This window comes from Lolium perenne, chromosome 2, assembly GCF_019359855.2.
Source record: "Lolium perenne isolate Kyuss_39 chromosome 2, Kyuss_2.0, whole genome shotgun sequence".
Lineage (NCBI taxonomy): Eukaryota > Viridiplantae > Streptophyta > Magnoliopsida > Poales > Poaceae > Lolium > Lolium perenne.
In genome coordinates this window covers 164,673,056-164,686,589 of record NC_067245.2, presented here as the reverse complement: position 1 = coordinate 164,686,589, position 13,534 = coordinate 164,673,056, and positions in this window count along the sequence as shown.

Genomic DNA, 13,534 nt, shown 5'->3' with positions numbered 1-13,534 from the left:
GTCATCATAAGAAATAGAATAGTTATCTTCCACAGTATGTTCATCTGTAACCATACCATCATTGTTACTAGAAGGAGGTGTATCAAACATATAATCATCAGTAGCAAAAGGATTTTCAAACACCTCATCCCCAAGCTTAGAGCTTTCTATATCATTATGGGAAGAAGCATGGATAATACTAATACTATGGCAATTATTAACATCATCATTTTCAGAATTAGTTTCCCAGAGATTTTCAATATCAAAAGTAGTGTGCTCTTCTAAATCATGATCACTAATGTAGGTAAAGGGCATAGGAAGATCATTGTACTCCGATTCATTATCATAATAATCATTAGGAGCAACATACTTACGGTTACCTATTGTTATCTCATGCACGCAGGGATATGCCGTTACCTCTTTCTTTTTATTCCCCCTATTCTTCTTCTTCTTCGTTCCCTTCTTCTTGTTCCCTTCTTTAGGAGGAAGAGGCTTGAAGAGAGGCTCCTCCACATAACCTGATTTATTTCCGGAAACAATAGAAGAAACTTGGGAGGATTCCTCCTTTTTATTAATAAGTTTAAAACACACAGCGGTCCTATCATATTTTGGCAAAGTGTCATCTTCTAAAATATTTTGTGTGTAAGTATTTGTATGGCAATTATCAATGCAATAAGAAAGACACCCATGCAGGACACTATTAATATCAAGATCATTCATATCTAACAAAGAAATTTTTCTTGATAACTCTTCACACCCCAAAAATAAAGTAAGTTCATCATGCTGATTAGGAAGGATTTCATCATCACAATACAAATTTGCAGCACTCATGGGGTTCGAATTATCATTGGAGGAGCATTGAAAATTAAAATGGCCCACTCTATGGCAAAGTTCACAAATAAAAGGATAGAGGGCACAAACTTTTTCACCAAGATCATCTAGAGCCCTAAACCACTTTCTAGTTTTTTCATTCCTATGATGGATACAATATTCATCTTCAATTTGATTAATTCCACAAGGTCTATGCATTCCACAAAAATTAACATGCTTATAAGAAATAGTATTTTCAGAAGTTTGGGCATGTTTATTGCAATCATTAACAACAATTTCATTTTCCATGCAAGTGTCTTTGAAAGGTTCATGATACATGTACCAATTTTCTTTACGAACATTAATATGAGAAGCAAAGGCTCTATAGCAATCGACCATAATTTGAGGATCAAGACCATATTTAGCACTAAGCTCTTGAAAATCAACAGTTTCAATGAAAGACTCAATGCATTCATATTCATAGTTTATACCTGATTCTTTACCTTTGTCGTTCTCCCAATCTTCAGCGTTCACCTGAATCTGATCAAGAAGGTCCCATTTAAACTCTTCTGTATTGCGCGTGAATGATCTAGAACAAGTAGTATCCAGCAAGGTTTTATCTTGAAAATAAAGTCTTGCATATAAATTATCAATGATGGTATTACCAGGAAGCTCATGAATGGGGCATTTGAGCATTAAAGACTTCAATCTCCCCCATGCTTGGGCAATACTCTCTCCATCATGAGACCAGAAATTATATATGCGGTTTCGGTCTTTGTGAATTTCACTTGGAGGATAGAATTTAGAATAAAATAGAGGCATAATATCCTCCCAATCAAAAGAATGCCTATTCTTCAGCAATTTATACCAATGCGCCGCTTCACCAGACAGCGATATAGAGAATAGTTTCTTTCTCACTTCATCCATAGAGATACCTGCACACTTGAATAATCCGCATAATTCATGCAAAAACAGTAAATGATCTCCAGGATGGACAGTTCCATCCCCTTCATAGCGGTTATCCATAACACATTCAATAATTTTCATGGGTATCTTGAAAGGAATACTTTTAGTAGATGGATTTAAAATATCACAAGCATCATTAGAGTTATCACATATGGGAGATAAAGTATTATCAGAGCAAATTTTCTCCCCTAAAGATGGGAAGCTAAAAAGATCATAAAAACTAGCTTCCCCAAGCTTAGACTTCTCCATAGCATTAGCAGTAATTGCGTTCATACTAATAACATTGCTGCTAGCATGCAAATAAGGTTCCATAGGTTTTTTAATTTTCGCATCACACAATTCATGTCTTCACTCAGGAAATAGATTAAAAAGCTCACTGTTGTTTTCCATTATGCCTAACTAGTGAAAAATAAAAACAAGAAACAAAAAGATATAATTGCAGGATCTAAAGGAAATAGCTTCGAGCACTCACACACCAGCAACAGTGCTAGGAAATAGCTTAGTAGTCGGAGGATGTGAATACCTTTTACCTTACTTCCCCGGCAACGACGCCAAAAAATAGCTTGATGTCTACGCACGCTTCTATTCCTGTAGACAGTGTTGGATCTTCAAGAGCAGAGATTTGTAGAACAGCAGCAAGTTTCCCTTAAGTGAATCACCCAAGGTTTATCAAACTCAGGGAGGTAGAGGTCAAAGATATACCTCTCAAGCAACCCTGCAATTACGATACAAGAAGTCTCTTGTGTCCCCAACACACCTAATACACTTGTCAGATGTCTAGGTGCACTAGTTCGGCGAAGAGATAGTGAAATACAAGTAATATGGATGATTGTAAGTAGTAATTGCAATCTGATATAAAGATGGCAGCAAGCAAACATGTAACAGAACTTGTTGGAAACGGTGTTTCAATGCTTAGAAACAAGGCCTAGGGTTCATACTTTCACTAGTGGACACTCTCAACATTGATCACATAACTGAATAAATAAATGCTACTTTCTACACTCTCTTGTTGGATAACAAACACCATTCATTGTGTAGGGCTATAAAAGCACACCTCAAGCCGGAGTAAACAAGCTCCACAACATCCGGAGTTCATATTAAAGTAACCTCTAGAGTGCATAATAAACCGTTGCAATTTAGACCGAGTACTAACATAGCATACACACTGTCAACAATAGCTATGAAAGGGGAATAGATCGCATCAATACTATCATAGTAATAGTTAACTTCATAATCTACAAGAGATTACAATCATAACTGTTGGGGGGATGACCCCCGGTATGCCAAAGGCATGCCAAACCGGATGGTTTGAGCCATCAAGATACCGGTTTAATGTTTATACCGGAGCACAAAGTTAAGTGTTTAGCTAAGTAAGCTAAGCCGGTATCACCAGGAGGGGTATACCGGAACCGGGTAAAGAAGATACCGGTCTGCCGGTAAGAAGAGCATGTCGGCAAGACTGGTCAAAGATTCTCTTCAGAGCTAGAGGACGAAGATGAGCTAAGCAAAGTAGCTTTAAACGAAGCCCTGACGCCAAAGAGGAAGATGACGCTGAAAGAAGCCGGAGGACATCAGCTTCCCTGATTAAAGAAGACCCCGGTGTCATCTATGATTAAAGTAACTTTGTAAAGTAGTTTGTCTAGTCAAAGATGCCATTAGGGTTTCTTCCTCTGTAAGCCACCCTCTCCCCTATATAAGGAGAGGGGGCATTGTCCTTCGCGGGCAAGTGAGGTAACGTTAACGTTCAGATGATCAATCACTAGAGAAACCATGTATGCACAAACCTGTATTCTGTTGAGATTAATGAAGAGAAAGATCTAGAGCAGAGTTATTCCTTGTGTGTTTCTTCTTCTGCCTTTGCCTTTGGCTGAGTTCTTGAGGAAACCATCCGGAAGTTCATCCCATCTGATCACAAACCCTCCCCTGAATCCTCTAGCACCCATTCGGCCCCAACTTAAGCCATCCCATGGCATCTGCTCGTTCACCACGACGACAGTTGGCGCCCACCGTGGGGCATGAAGTGGCGCTTGCTGGAGTTCACATTCGGGCGGGCATCCTCGACGTCGCCGGCCAGCGTACGGTGTCCACGCTGGTGCAACGCATCTACTCCATGGACTTCGTCAACGACAATGCGGGCTGCTTCGCCAACGGCGGCATCTTCCCCAGGAACGGCCGCATCATCGAGTTCGGCAGCCACCGCGTCTACTTCGGCACTGTCCCTGTGCGCCAGCGCCTCTCGCCGGTGCTGGTGGCGCCGGATCCGCCAAGGTGGCTATGTGCTGGCCGCGCCGCCGGCAGCGTGGAGGTGATGATGGCTGGCGTGGTTGGCTCTGGCAAGGAAGCTGTGGATGAAGGTGTTGGGCGTGCGGCATCAACCCGTGCGGCCAAGCCACCGCTGGAGCGCGACGCAGGCGCAGCGGGAGCATCGTCAGCGCTACCGGAGACACCGCTCCAAGCGGCGATGAGCGTTCTCGCCACGCCCATCGCGCAGAACATCGACCCGGCAGCGGCTCAGGCGGAGCTGGAGGCGCAGCGCCAGAAGCTGCTCGAGAACGGCAAAGACGTCGTCAGGGCGCAGCGCGAGCTGAACCTAACCATACGTGAGTATAACGCTGCCCATGGCTTTGCTTCAGTTAGCGCTCATGCTGCTAGGATACCGGAAAACCGGCTTAAGGCTCGCAATCTAGATCACGATTTGCGTGAGGAAATTCTTGCCGGCAAAAGTACCTCTGCATCTGTGAGCATCGTAGAGAAACCTAAGTACAGTAGCCCGGATAAAACTATGAAAGCTGCTAAGGCTGCCGTAGAGCTGTGTGAATCGCTTTCCGGGGACGCTCTGGCAAAACAACAAGAGCGCGTTCGGGAGCTGCTTGAAACCATCGAGCAGCAAAACGCTGAGCAGCTTGCTAAGCTGAACAAGGCTGTGGCTTCAAAATCCGCGCGTTCAACAAAGAATGCCGGTAGCAAGTCCCATGGGCAGGCCTCGTCCCCCCATCCGGACAGAAGAAGAGAAAAAGAGATGAATGCACAGCAGATGACTGTGTATGATCCGGTTCTTGCCGGAAAACAACAAGCCGGGCAACATGATGCCGGTAGAAAAAGCCAAGGGGCAGACCGAGGCTACGCCAAAGGAGGCTATGCCGGAAATGATCATGCCGGTAAACATGAGACCGGGCAAAATTATCGGGCTGCAAGGGCAGCGTATGATGAGGAGAAAATGCTTCCCCCGAGGTACCGGCAGGCAAGGACCGCGGTACCGGAACATTGCGATGAGGTTGATTCAACAAGACCCACAGCATACCGGAACCCATTGGGAGAACGCCTGGGAGAAAGATACCTGCCAGAATGGGATGCGAGGCACCGTCTGGATAGAGTATATTTGTCGGAAATGATCGAGGCAGAAGGTCCTCCGGGCCCAAAATGTTTTGGTCCAAGGATCATGAAAGAGGGACCACCGGTTCGCAACTTCCAGTTGCCCCGTGACACAAAAAACGTATGATGGCACCACTAAGCCGGAAGACTGGCTCGCGGATTACGTGACCACGGTATACGTCGCTGGTGGCGGAGGAACTGTAGCTGGAGTAGGAAACCGGCGTTGGGCCGTGAGAATCATACCATAATTTTTGGTGGGACCAGCGCGAATCTGGCTGAACAACTTGCCGGCAGGAAGCATAAACGGTTGGTTGGACTTTGAGGAGGCTTTTGTAAGTAACTTCAGCATCACGTACCGGAGGCCAAACAGGCCGCAGCAGCTCGCCTTGTGCGTACAGCGCCCAAATGAAACAGACCGGGATTACCTGGCCCGGTGGAACACCACAAGGAACTCCTGTGAAGGGGTGATAGAGGCGCAAGCCATTGCTTGGTTTAGCAGTGGATGCAGAAGAGGTTCGCCGTTGTGGCAAAAGCTGCAGCAGAACATGCCGGCAACGCTGGCGGAAATGATACGTGTGGCGGATAACTATGCATTGGGAGACCCATTGCAACCGGCAGTACAAGCTGAGCCGGAACAGTCAAACCCGCCTCAGCAGCGCCAAGAGCAACACCGGGATAACCGGAACAACAAAAGAAGGGAAGATTTCCCGGATCGAAGATACAGTCCGCAGCAAGTTGCTGCTGTACAAGAGAACTCTGAGGCCAGCGGCAGTCAGAGGCAAAGAACCGGATCGCAGCCGTGGGCGGGTCCAAAGAAGCAATGGGTCGAAAAGAAACCCTGGGGCCAGAAAAAGATTTAGCAGGAACCTGTGAAATATACCATGGAAGCAGCGATGGATCACACCGAATCCGGCTCACCCGTCATATCATCTGACGAAGGATTGTTCTTGGACCAAGTACTTGATGTTCAAGGGAGCAGTAAAAGATGCGCAAGCACAAGGGTGCTCCACAATGCAACCACCATCTCAAGATATGCTCCATCAGCATCCACCACCACCACCACCGCCGCTTACCGGAGCAAATGATTTACCGGTACAGCCTCAGCCAAACCGGCAGCAGTACCAGCAAGTTAACCAGGTGGGAGAAGGCAATGGCCAACCGCCTCCACCGACACCTTTAGGCCGGAATGTTTACCATGATCCAGATATGTGTTGCGTTGTGTTCGTCACTGAGCCAACCGACAGACAGAGCCTGCATCGCCGTTCAATGGAGGTGAACGCTGTGATGCCGGCAGTGCCAAAATACATGATGTGGTCAGATCAGGAGATCTCCTGGTCGTTCAAGGATCACCCTAAAGTAATGCCTAACCCGGGTGGTTATGCTCTTGTCCTGGACCCAATCATGCAGGGGCCAAACGCTCGAGTCAAATTCAGCAAGGTGCTGATAGACAATGGGAGCAGTATAAACATCATGTACCGGCACACCATGCATATGCTGGGCATAACAGAAAACATGCTTCAGCCAACTCGTACAACTTTCCATGGAATCGTTCCGGGCCTGTCATGTGCACCGGTTGGAAAAGTCCGGGTGGATGTGTCGTTTGGAGGACGTGACAATTGCCGGGTTGAAAACCTTGAGTTCGAGGTGGTGGACTTAGATAGTCCTTACCATGCGTTGCTAGGGAGACCGGCATTGGCTGCTTTCATGGCCTCAACTCACACGGCCTATCTCAAGATGAAGATGCCGGCACCTCGTGGACCCTTAACTGTGGTGGGAAACTACAAAGTCTCACTGGAAACTGCTTCCGCCGGATCAAACCTGGCAGAATCGCTGGTGATTGCAGAGGAAAAGAGGAGGATGCAAACTGCTGTTGCGCTGGCTCAGTCCTCATAGCTGAGCTTAGCGGCAATGAGTGCAAACTTGGGCACACCGGCATTCAAGCCGACAAAAGAAACAAAGGACATTGTGCTGGACCCGGCTTACCCTGAGCGCACCGTTCGTATCGGTGCCGGCATGAATGAGGCATAGGAAAGCGCGCTCGTCAGCTTCCTCCGTGAGAATCGGAATATCTTTGCCTGGTCTACTGATGACTTGGTAGGTGTTCCGAGGGAGCTGGCTGAGCACTCTCTGAATGTCCGGAAGGATGTGAAGCCGGTGCGACAACCTTTACGCCGGTTTGCTCAAGACAGGAGAAAGATTATTGGAGAAGAAGTGACAAAGCTATTGGTTGCCGGTTTCATCGTGGAAGTGCTGCACACTGAGTGGCTGGCCAATCCGGTGCTAGTCGAAAAGAAGAAAGATGAGAACCTCGAAGCAAAAGCACCAAAGGTGTGGCGCATGTGCATCGACTACACCAACTTGAACAAAGCTTGCCCAAAAGACCCTTTCCCTTTACCTTGGATCGATCAAGTGATTGATTCCACTGCTGGGTGTGAGTTGTTGTCTTTCCTGGATGCCTATTCCGGTTTCCACCAAATCCCCCTAAAAAAGGAAGATCAAATAAAAACTGCGTTCATTACCCCGCATGGGGCTTATTTCTATGTCACTATGCCTTTTGGTTTGCGCAACGCTGGTGCAACGTACCAGCGCTGTATGCAAAACTGCTTGTTTGACCAAATCGGAAAGAATGTACAAGTCTATGTGGACGATGTCGTGGTAAAAACCAAGGTAAAAGAAACCTTAATCGATGACCTTCGGCAAACATTTGATAACTTAAGAAGATTCCGGATGAAACTCAATTCGGCAAAATACACCTTCGGTGTTCCCGCCAGCAAACTGCTAGGCTTTCTTGTATCAAGCCGGGGCATTGAGGTTAATCCGGTAAAAATCCTGGCAATCAAAAGAATGACTATACCGCGCAATCTCAAAGACATGCAAAAGTTTACCGGAAGCTTGGCATTGCTAAGCCGGTTCGTAAGCCGGTTGGGAGAAAAAGCTCTACCGCTCTATGCTCTCATGAAAAAATCCGATACGTTCGTCTGGACCCCTCAGGCAGACGCAGCGTTTAAATAGCTAAAAACAATGCTGGCCACAGTGCCTATACTGGCTTCGCCTCTAGAAAGAGAGCCTATGCTATTATACATAGCAGCAACAAACCGGGTTGTGAGTGTGGTAGTTGTGGTTGAAAGAGAAGAGGAAGGAAAAACCGTGCAGAGGCCGGTATACTACCTGAGCGAGGTGCTCTCCCTCTCAAAACAAAACTACCCTCACTTTCAGAAAATGACTTATGGTGTGTTCATGGCCGCCACAAAGCTTAAGCATTACTTTGAGGAGCACCCCATGAAAGTGGTGAGCGAGGCACCCATTTCCGATATCATGTGCAACAAAGATGCTAGCGGTAGGATTGCAAAATGGGCAATCCAGATATCACCATATGTACCGGTGTATGAAAGAAGGGATGCCATAAAATCGCAAGCTTTGGCTGATTTCCTTGTTGATTGGGCAGAAATGCAATATAAGCCGCCAGACCAAAAAATAGAGTACTGGAAGATGCACTTTGACGGATCCAAACTCAAAGAGGGCCTAGGTGCCGGTGTGGTGCTTACATCGCCTAAGGGAGATCATCTCCGGTATGTTTTGCAAGTACATTTCAGGGCATCAAACAATGTCGCTGAGTACGAGGCTCTGATCCATGGACTTAAGGTCGCAAAAGAAATTGGTGCGCACCGGATCATTTGCTATGGAGATTCAGATCTTCTGGTGCAACAATGTTCCGGAGATTGGGACGCAAAAGATGCCAACATGGCTTCGTACTGGTTTCACGTGCAAAAGATTGCCGGCTTCTTTGAGGGCTGTGAGTTTCACCATGTGCCACGAGCGGAAAATGAGGCCGCGGATGCTTTGTCCAAGCTGGGCTCATCTAGGCAAGAAATTCCTCCCGGAATAGCCTTGGCACACTTAAGAGTACCATCGATCAAACCAAGCCCGGAATTGGAATCAATTTTCGTACCGAAATCACATGTGGTACCCATGGATATCGATGAAGGGAACCCGAGGACTGTTCCGGCAAACTCAGGGACTGTTCCGGCAAGCTCGGGGACTGTTCCGGTAAGCTCGGGGACTGCTGCGGCCATACCGGAAGAAACAATGCTGGTGGATAACATGGAGATAGACGTACCAGTGTTTCTGGTTCGAGAGGCACCATCCTGGGTTAAGCCTATTAAGGAATTCCTGATCAACGGCACTTTGCCGGATGACGAAAATGAGTCCAGAAGGATCCAGAGGAGGTCCAAAGCATACACCATCATCAATGGCGAGGTGTACAAGAGAAGTGTTACCGGTGTCCTTCAAAGATGTCTGGAACCGGAAGAGGGAAAAGAAATGCTTGCAGAAATTCACCAAGGAGAATGTGGGCACCACGCCTCCTCAAGGGCGTTGGTAGCAAAAGTGTTCCGGCATGGGTTCTATTGGCCTACTGCTTTGGAAAATGCTGAGGATCTGGTAAGAAAGTGCAACGGGTGCCAGAGGTACGCCAAGCAAAATCATACCCCAGCATCCGGTTTAAAAACCATACCGCTAACTTGGCCATTTGATGTTTGGTGCCTTGATATGGTCGGCCCATTCAAAACTGCAAGAGGGAATATGACCCACATCTTGGTTATGGTGGACAAATTCACCAAGTGGCTAGAAGTGAAACCTATCGTAAAATGTGATGGGCGCACAACGGTGAAGTTCTTAAAAGATGTTATCTTGCGGTATGGCTACCCGCATAGCATTATCACTGACAATGGAACCAACTTTGCTCAAGGTGAGTTCAAAAGATTTTGTGAGGATAACAATATCCGGTTGGATTTGTGCTCAGTGGCACACCCACAAGGCAATGGCCAGGTGGAAAGAACAAATGCTTTGGTACTTTTCGGTATCAAACCAAGACTCATCGAAGCGGTGGAAAAGTCACCGAGTGTTGGCTCGATGAGCTACCATCAGTGTTGTGGAGCATAAAAACGACTCCAAACCGATCCACCGGATACACTCCATTCTTTATGGTTTACGGAGCAGAAGCGGTCATACCAACCGACATTCTCCATGACTTACCAAGAGTGCAGCTCTATACCGAGCAGGAGGTAAAAGAGGCCAGAGAAAACGATGTGGACTTGCTAGAAGAAGCAAGAGAGTTGGCATTGGCAAGAACAGCCATTTACCAGCAAAATCTCAGACGCTATCACAACCGGAAGGTTAACCCGAGAGTATTCCGGGAAGGAGATCTGGTGCTACGCCTAGTGCAGTGCACTGAAGGCCGGCATAAACTTTCACCCCCATGGGAGGGACCTTTCTTTGTGAGCAAAGCTCTTCACAATGATGCCTATTACCTGATCGATGCACAGGAATGGAAGAAAGGAAAGGCGGACAGGTCCGGAGAGGAAACCAAGCGTCCATGAAACGTAGCTCTGTTGCGTCCTTTCTACTCTTGAAGTTGTGGTGTAAGAAGTTCCTTTTTGTACCTTACTTGCTATGAATAAAAGATGTCGGGACCTCGAATGAATCTCGGGGACTACCCTTACTAAAATTGCATGCAATATGTCTATTTTTTCAGTTACCGGTTGTTTGCTGAACATTTTTTCTTTCCGGTTTAGTAACGTGCTAAACCTACCGGAGTCTTCGACTCTGCTGCTGTCCGCAACCCGGCTTCATGGCAAGCAAGATAAACCGGTAGCAATTAAGCACGTGAACTACGAAAAGAGAGAGTGGGAACGAACAATCCGGAAAAGTTTAACTAACCCCGGTTAAACCGGTTTTTTGTGAAAATTTCGAGTTATTTCTAAGTTCAAGAAAGTGCTTGCTTGGTAAAAGAACTTTGTTCTCATACGCCAAAAATGCCCAGAGAAGGTAGGCAGAACCAAAGCAAAAGAGCCAAGTGTGCATCGGATTGGATGCGGAAACAATTCCGGAATCTTTGCAGTGCAAGATAAAAACAACACAACGAGCACAGTGCTAAGATAATAGACAAACATAAGTTAATAGGCTACCGGTACAACATACCGGCATAGATTGTTGTAGCACAGCCAAAAGGATAGCTAAGTTTTATATTACATCATAAACCCCGGCATACCGGGGTAGAATTTGACGAGCATTGTTTGAGTCAAACAGGACACAACCAAACAAGGTAAACATGTTTAGGCAGCAGGAGCATCAGGAGGAGCATCACCGGCGTTAGGGCCTTCCAGAGGCACGTCTTCTACGGCATCTTCATCCTCTTCTCCTTCTTCCTCGTCGCTGAGATAGTCTTTGACGTCGGGAGGAGGGGCGATGAAGGTGCGGACCGAGGCATACTCTGCGATCCGGTAGGCTCGATCCTGCCGCTTCGCGGTGAGGACCGGATCCAGGTCAGTAGGAGCATTCTCGCGCACGCCAATGAGGGCACCCAGGTCCAAGTCCGGGTACCAGGAGCAGGCGATGCGTAGCGCCGAATCCGCTCCGGCACGGGCCGCTGAGCATTGCCACTCCCGGATCCTCCGACCGGCACCTTTCAGGCAATCGTTGGTGAGCGACAAGTTAGCCGGCACCTCCTCCTCAGGCCAGAGCACCTTGAAAAGCTGGATTGCCACCTCAGGGATGTCGGCAAGGTTCCGGTCCACTGTGCGCATGTGGGAGACCCGGGCAGACAGCGCGACCAAGTGGTCATACGGATCCCAGGGCGCATCCAGATTCTTGTATGCTTGTGCAATCCGGCGCTCTCCGACCTTCTTCTGCGCATATGCCTGGGAATCCGAAAAGAGTCCTACAAGACAAAGGAAAAAAGATAAGCACATGCTACCGGAAGAGATAAGCTTATAAGCAGAAGCCGGAAAAGAAAAAAACTTACGGAAGGCAAGCGCGTCGGTTTGCATGACCAGAAGGTCATACTCCTTCTGCTCTACCTCCAAGCGCGCGGCCTGATCCTCGGCTGCTTTCCGCGCCTTGGCTCCCTCCTCCAGCTCAGCCTGCAGCACCACGGTGGAGTTGCTGGCATCCTCCAGCGCCTCGTTCAGCTTGGCTTCAGCGGTGGCCTGGGCGGCCTTCATCGCCTTGTTGTGCTCGAGCCCAAGCTGGATTAGCTGGTCCTTCAGCTCCTTGGAGTAGGTCTCCTGGGCGTCCAGAGCCTCGCGGTGCTGCCGGATGAGATGCTCTTTTTCATCTAGAGCCCGGAAGGAAAGCGTTAACAAAAGTGCAACTGGTAAAATGAAGAAGAAACAAGTTAACCGGAAAGGAACGAGCGGTACCTTGGAGTGCGGCGAGCTGAGTCTTGAGAGCTTCGATGGAAGCTTCCGGGATAGCTGTTTAAGCAGAAAATTATAAGTGCTAAGAAAGAAAACTTTCCGGTAAGAAGATGCCGGAGGCACACAAGTTTACCTTGGCACTTGCTGTGCGCTTCAGCAAGGTCCCGGTGCTCCCAGAGAAGCTCCTCAAAGAGGTGCTTCGGGCGTCGGCAGTGCTCTGTTCAAGAAAAAATGTTAAAAAGAAGCCGTTTTCTCTGTGTTCTGACCTAAGCTTCACGCTAAGACCTGCGCTCTTAACCCGAAACTCGGGGACTGGCTATGCCGGTTTCGCGCGTTTCTACCTAAGCTTCGCGCTAAGACCTGCGCTCTTAACCCGAAACTCGGGGACTGGCTATGCCGGTTTCGCGTGTTTCTACCTAAGTTTCGTGCTAAGAGCTATGCTCTCAACACGAAACTCGGGGACTGGGAAGATAGACAATATCCAGAAAAAAAAAGAAACCGGCATAAATTGAAAACTTGAAAAGAATTTGGTGAAACTTACCACCATGTTGTTGGTGGAATCATACCACGCGCTGTCCAGCTCCTTCACTGCGCGCCGCAGCCGCATGAAGTGCTCCTCCGAGCACCGAGGGCCAGCGGGGTCAGGCGCCGGAAGCCGGTCCTTCCCCAGGCCGCGTGTAGCCGCGGACACGTCCGCGACGTTCCACTTTTCAGCATAGGGAAGCAAATGCCCCAGGTCGCGGCCTTCGCGCTTAAGCTCGGTGATCCGGCCCAGCAGGCCGGAAGTTTTTTTCCAGCCGCGATGGCGGCAGGGCCAGCGTGCAGCACCAAGGACTGCGGGCCGGCGGACGAAGTACCGGAAGCCGTGGCCTTCCCCTTGGTGATCTTCAGGGTTACTGGCGGGGGCGTTGGCGTGGCCCCGGTTGGCTCAGCGCTGGGAGCTTCTGGCAGCGGCGCAGGCGTAGTCTTGGGCGACGAAGGAGCATCAGGTGTGTCCTGGCCCAAGTTAGAACTTGCCGGCACGGAAGAGTCCGGCGCGGCTTTGGAGGGGGAAGACTCCTTGGTCTTCTTCTTCTTTCTTTTCGGGACGGGAGGAACCAGAGGTTCCGCCCGCCCGGCAGCTTCTTCATCGGCGCCGATGTTGCTGGCGCCGGTATCTTGTTTCTCTGGAGGGGAGACGAGATCCTCCTCCGCGCGGTGTTCAGGAGGTG